Consider the following 7,423-nt stretch of genomic DNA (forward strand, 5'->3'; position numbering starts at 1 on the left):
GACAACTAAAATTTCAGTATATCAAGCATGTGTAGTCCCATCCCTACTCTATGCATCTGCAACATAGACCTTGTCCCGGTCACATAGAATTGCTCGAGATCCCATATGCATTGCCTTAGACACATTCTTAGTTTAAAGTGGGTAGCTTTGTCCCTGATACATATTTTCACGCAAAACAATGGTCAGTGCCACTTTGATGTAGGGGGCTACTATCAGAGACATAAGTTGCAAATATACTTTCTGTTTACATTACACTTGAACTTCTGCATGTCAGTACAGTTAGGGAAGCAGGGACCTGGAAGAGAATTATAGATTCTAGCAGTACTAAAGAAGAATCTATTGATGAGAAGGCTTTCTCACATACAGGGATATTTAATGTGTAGGGGTGGGATCTTGCTGCTTGTCGGGAGTATGTCCGTCGAAGGGGTACAAGGGTTTTTAGTTCATCAGAGCCTCCACCATTATAATCCCTGTTAAACAGGCAGAGGCAGCAACATTTAGTCGGTCGGACATGGGTTGAATATTGGACGACAGTGTAGGACATAGCTTGGCGACTGTCTTTTGAACCCTGTCCAGAAGTGAGAGACCAGTAACAGATGCACCAGTCCAAATGTGACAACAATATTCTATACATGGGCAAATAGTGGCCTTGTAGGTATATAGGGTGCTTTCAAGCGTAAGTAACTTTCTAGCACGATAGAGAGAGCCCACTTTCTTCGCAGTATACCTGGCAATGCTCATGATGTATCTGTTGAAACTTATGTTCCCTGCAGATGTTAAGCGTGGAGTATGAAAGGTAATGTATATTTAGCCGTTGGTTGAGAAGGGTTTTTTTTTTGTAATTATTGAAGGAAATGAGCCTAGACTTAGCAGTCTTGTATGTGACCATCTATTGTTATCCTTATTCCACTACAGATTGAAGGTCTTCCTCTAATGGTTCTGTCATACGCTCAGTTCTGCGTTCAGTCGTTCTCCCCCTCGTTCCTATTATAAAGCGTTATGTCATCAGCAAATATACACCTCTCAGAGATAAGTTTATCAGAGAGGTAATTTATGAATATTAGAAATAATAAAGGTTAAAAAAATAGGCCTCTGAGGTACACCCGCATTTATATCATATTATTTTGATATACGACCGTCGTTGAAAATGTGGATGTTTCTCTTATTTAAGAAGGATTTAATTATGTTCCTCCAGTGATGCCGTATTATCTGATATTCCTGAGAAGACCATCGTATCATACCCTGTCTAAAGTCTTAGATGTATCTAGGGCTACTTCCCTACCCTACCCTTCTTTGTCCGGCGTATGGTATATATTCGGAGATTACAGTTAGGATATCTGCTGTAGAACGGGCTTGCCTAAAGCCATATTGTTGGTAGGTCAGAAGTTTAGCAACTGCAAGGTGATGGACTATATTTTCATAAATATGAGATCTCATGAGAATTAAGGCGAGACCACGAATACAGAACAACATAAGCAAGAAAGCGCTGGACTACGCAAAAGTATTAAACGGGAAAAATATTAGCAATATTTAAATAAAATGTGTAATTTGGATCTGTCAATCCATGCCATGCTTGTAAATACAATCTAGCTAATCTAAATATAAATTTACTTGTCCATATGTTCAGTGTCACAAAAGCATTCCCATCGCAAACATTAATTCCCTCCCTTTATAGTTACTCTTTATCAGTTAAAAATAATTAAAGTCGTTTCCTTCCAAACTTAAAAAAAAAACATGGCTCTCTGTTTACGTTTTCAAATTGGCTATTCATTTTCTAATTAACTAATTGACTGTTTTTATTTTTAATTATCTTTATTTTAATTTTAAAACATGCGCAAGTAAACTAACATTTGTTTATTTACAATTAATACTGTTGAATAGTTGTCGTACATTTAAAAGATGACGCGGAGTTCATATTAGGGCACATATTTAACGATGATGAGGGAGACATTTATACCCGTTCTGATATGCTTCTTGGGGTGTTCATATAAAATCGTTCGGTGTTATCACCGATATTAGAATGATAATGACATCTCTCTCTCTCTCTCTCTCTCTCTCTCTTTATATATATATATATATATATATATATATATAGTAATTTATAAAATATATATGGCGATTAAGCTACACTGGATATTCTGCGTTTCATCCACTGTAGGATTCGTCAGGCTTATGCGCATAAGCCTGACGAATTCTACAGTGGATGAAACGCAGAATATTCAGTGTAGCTTAATCGCCATATATATTTTATAAATTACTAACCAGCTCTACCTACGTATTGAGCACTTTTGAAGTAAATACTTATAGTTTACGTATAAATCTATACTTTCGTATATTAAATTTGTGTGAGTAAATGAAGTAGTTATATATATATATATATATATATATATATATATATATATATATATATATATATATATATATGCCGACGACTGTGACAATTCCTGAGAGGAAGACATTTATATATCAGACAGTGGATTGTTCTTCTTAACATATACAGAGGAAAGGGGGATATGATGCACATATCTTAACACAGAGGAAGGGAAATACATAACTTCCGAAGGGTTACACAATGTTCATTATAGGATGATAAACACAATTACCTTTCGTTCGTGATGAATGATGATACGAGACAACAGTTACAACATAATGATACTTTCTTTATTCATTTGATTGGCCGGTCGATGACGTCAGGAAGTCAAATATGGATCTACATATTGTAAATGTTCTCCTCTTGCTTCCAAGGGATCAATTGACCAAGTGACTGGCTCTCTTGCTGACTGACTAAAATCTGAACCCATAATATGGAGATATGTCCTTTGTCTATAACGTAAAATGTGTTTTTCAAACGTGACCAATTTCACATGGCTGTACATATGTTTGTCAAACACACTTTTGACAAATAAAAGAATCCTCAATTCTAAACTAACCTATTTTCAACAATATATAATTTAATTTGCATGGTTCATTCTTTTACAGACATATTTAATATTCAGATTCCTAAAAGAAAATTAACAATAAACTTAATTTCTAACATTCCATTTCTAAACTTTGCCTACAGGGTTCGATTCTAGGCTTATCCTAATCTAATTTTTACTTATCTAATAGTCTCCTTATTTACATGGAAAGGGGAGAACCCTTCCCTGTAACATCCTTATCCTTCCTATTTTTCATTTAACAATACAAAAAATATTCTTATAAAAAAGTATTAAGAAAAATCACAACCAAACAATCTTTTGCATATTGAATTCTTATTAAAAAATCTAAATTTTTTTAAATCAAATTTTTTAGCGTTAAAATGTAAAAAAAAAGGAATTTACTACCAAATTGTTTTAAATTCGTCATTATTAGTTTTATTTTATTTTTCATTCCTTTTATTTATAATGTTTTTTTTTAATTAAGCTATCGCGGAATTTCCGCGGGCGCTGTCATTAATAGTTTATTTAATAAACGTGAAATTTGCATCACCTTAATTGTGTGTCCACCATCATTTAACCTGCAGCAAAAAAAAGAGAGAAAACTAAAAAATAGGTATAAAGATATACGATATTTTTTCTATTTCTTAATTGAAATGATTTATAGAAAAATGGGAGAGCTTATTTATCAAATAAGAGTGTGTGTTCTGGATTATTTATGTCGGTGCAATAAAATTTCAAGGTCTATTTGATTTTTTTCAACAATTGCTTTAAATTATTATGGCCTAGATGTGAAGGTGGGGAGAAATTTCAATAACAATCAATGTGTCAATAATCATCATTGAAAAAGCAAACATATTTCTGTTATGAATTACTTGTTTAATTTAGCAATTTACAATGCAAATTTATTGCAAATCGATAACCTATATAAGAACCGGTATTTAGAATGTACGGGTTGGGTAGGAGTTTACGGTGTTTTTGGCAGATAATTCTATTGACTTGCGTCTGGTCAAACAAACAAAAACCTTTCAACGACTTCCGTATAAAAAAGGATGTAAATGATAGATTTGTGGTAAACCGATATTGAATAAGAAACGCCCATATTAACTGTGATATACTATTATTTTATTTAGTTTTATTAGTGAAGTAAATATACTAAAAAAAAAAAATCTCTGATCAAACCGCCCAAACGAAATGATATATTATCGCTTATGAAATGATATATAATCGCTTAAAAATGTGTTATATAAAGTTAGATATATGTATATATTTTTACATTTCACAGATCAAAACTAAGTTACCAATCATTAAATATATAAAAATACTAGCATTTCAGCCCGGCGTTGCCCGGGTGTTTGGAGGTGTATGCTGAGCAAAAAAAAAAAAATAGTATTTTTTTTTTAATTTGACCCCTATTATGACCCCTTAAAATTTATAGTTTCGGGCTCAAATCACTTTATTAAGTTAGATCCAGGTTCAAGGAACCTATATTTAAAATTTCAAGTGTCTAGACCCAAAATTGTCGGAGGAGTTTGGTAGAGTTCTTAAAGGTCAAATCGTTGAAATTTGACCCCTTAACAGCCAAATTTCTGACTGACACCCGTCACATCGATTTTCCCAAATCTCAGTACCCGGTATTTCAAATTTCGAGTCTATAGACTAAAAATTGACAGAGTTATTGCGTAGGGAAATGTACACAGACAGACAGACACACAGACACGCAGACAGACAGACAGACAGACAGACACGTTCACTTTTATAGATATATAGATTGATGTTTTACATAAGTGTGGGTACATTTAGTTTTATGATTTTTTCTAAGAGAAAGTAAAGAAATTACATAATCCCAAACAAATCATATGATTCTAACGCCTTCCGAGGTTTTTTGATTTTATATATTTTGCATAGTATTATTTAAAAAAAAAAAAAACATAAATATTACGAATGAAATAACATAGTAAAAAATATTAGTCGTTTTACAATCTGTTATCTGATGCTAATTCTTATGTTATACACTGAAAATTGTCTATATTTCTCCAAGAATTGCGACAATTTGTTTATTGATGTCCCACTGACATCGCACATGCGTTCTAGGCTGCTTTGTGAAACTATTCTTTGCTTCAGATTTCTCTTCCTAAAGATGATTTGGCAGGGGATTAAAAGTACATATATATATATATATATATATATATATATATATATATATATATATATATATATATATATATATATATATATATATTATATATATATGTGTTGTTTGTTTGTTTTTGAAACACGTGCCAGAGTGGATAATTATATTTTAAAAATAATATATATATATATATATATATGTGTGTGTGTGTGTGTGTGTGTGTGTGTGCGTGTGTGTGTGTATCAGTATGTATATACACGATAACGCACACGAATATAAATGCATATACAAAAACACAGGTGCGCGCACACACACGCACACATACACACGCGCATGTATATATATATATATATATATATATATATATATATATATATTCTTGTGGTGGTAGGGGCACAAGTTCCAAATATTTAAAAAACAATTAGAAACTCTTCAAACATTGGGGTAGGCACTTTAACCATTAAAAATAAAATAACGGTAACATAAGTACATAAGCGTAAAATTTTTATTTATTTATTTTTTTTTTTGCTTTGCTTTCAATTTATTTGTTTATTAAATCCAGCCTCTCCCCCTAAAAAAAGTAAAGTTTTTTTTCACCAATTTTCCTGTTAATAATTACTTAAACTTCGGCAAAAAATATCTATCCCCCCTCCCCAAAAAACAAACAAACAGATAAAACATTGGGCGGGAGGTTGCTGTGTAGCTATTCAGTACTTTCACCTAACAATTTAATAAAAAAATCGTAAAATTGTAATCAAAATTGAAATTATTTGCCCCGTGCCGCATGGGGAAATATCCTTTCTCTTCCAGCTGAACAGTGCTCAAATAAAACCACTGAATGATTCAAAACAACAATGTTTCCACACGGAAATTCTATAGCAAGCCCCACTCTCCCCAATGGTTTACTTCTACTTGTGCAGCTGCCATTGCTCAAAGGCAGCATGCATACCTCAGATTCAACCGACATAAGTCCAGTTCAAACAGACAGAAGTACATAGAAGCTAGAAGTAATTGTAAGAGAGGAATAGCAAAAACTACCAGAAAACGCATCGAAGCACAGAAATTAGGAACCCGTGATTTTTTGAAAAGCTACAACAGACTAGTAAATAATGGGCTGTCAACGATTCCCCCACTATCAAATAAGCAACCGAGAAGGCTAACCTGCTTGCCAGTCGGTTTGCCTCTAACTCCACATTGGACCCGGCACACCATTCTCTTCCTGACTTTCGTTTGCAGACAGGCGCCACACTAGATTATTTGAAAATCAACCCTTCTCAGGTACAAGGTATCATAACAAACCTAGACACCTCAAAAGCATGAGGACCCGATCTCATCCTGTCTGTGCTATTAAAAATTGCTTCGCTGAGGTTGCTCCAGTTCTCTCCAAATTTTACAATAAATGACTCAACGAATCTTGTTTTCCTGACTGCTGGAAAACCGCTTATGAGGTACTAGTTTTCAAAAATTCTGGCGAAAGAACTGGCCCATTAAATTATCACCCCATTAGCCTTCTCCTGCTTTTCGCCAAAATATTTGAGTCCTTAAATAATAAAGTTCTTGTCCATCACCTTACAGCTGCTAAACTCCTGACCGACAATCAATATGGATTTAAGCAAGCCCGTTCCACAACAGATATCCTAACTGTAATCTCTGAACATATATACCATTCATTGGATAAAAGAGGGGAGGGTAGATCGGTATCCCTTGATACATCTAAGGCTTTTGACAGGGTATGGCACGATGGAAAAATTAGATCATATGGTATAGCTTGAAGAATACATAATGTAATTAAAGCCTTCTTAAGTAAGAGAAAAATCAAAGTTGTCCTTGATAGTCGTACATCTAAACAATAAGATATAAATGCGAAAGTACCTCAGGGGTCTATCCTTGGACCTTTATTACTCTTGATATTCATAATTGACATCCCTGATAAAATTGTTTCTGAGATGGGTATATTTGCTGATGACACCACACTCTATAGCAGGCACGAGGGGAAAATAAATTAACACATATCTAAGGAAATGACAGAAACACTAGAGTATGACCTCCAATCTGTAGTGGAATAGGGACAAAACTGGATGGTCACACTCAATGCTGCTAAGACTAAGCTTGTTTCCTTCAATAATTACAAGAAACCTTCTCTACCACCAATAGCAATGGCCAAGAACACATTAATCGAAAGTACTTCCTTTAAACTTCTCGGCCTTACGTTTACACGGTACATGAACTGGAATAAATATATTGAGAGCATTGCCAATTCTGGGATTCTGCTTTCCCAACTGTACTGACATGCGGAAGTTCAAATGTAATGTGAACAGACATCTTGCCACTCATCTCCCTTCATAATACCCCTGGAACTTATGTCCCTGGTAGC

Source organism: Euprymna scolopes, chromosome 11 (assembly GCF_053919585.1).
Source record: "Euprymna scolopes isolate OS-2025 chromosome 11, ASM5391958v1, whole genome shotgun sequence".
NCBI classification, from domain to species: domain Eukaryota; kingdom Metazoa; phylum Mollusca; class Cephalopoda; order Sepiida; family Sepiolidae; genus Euprymna; species Euprymna scolopes.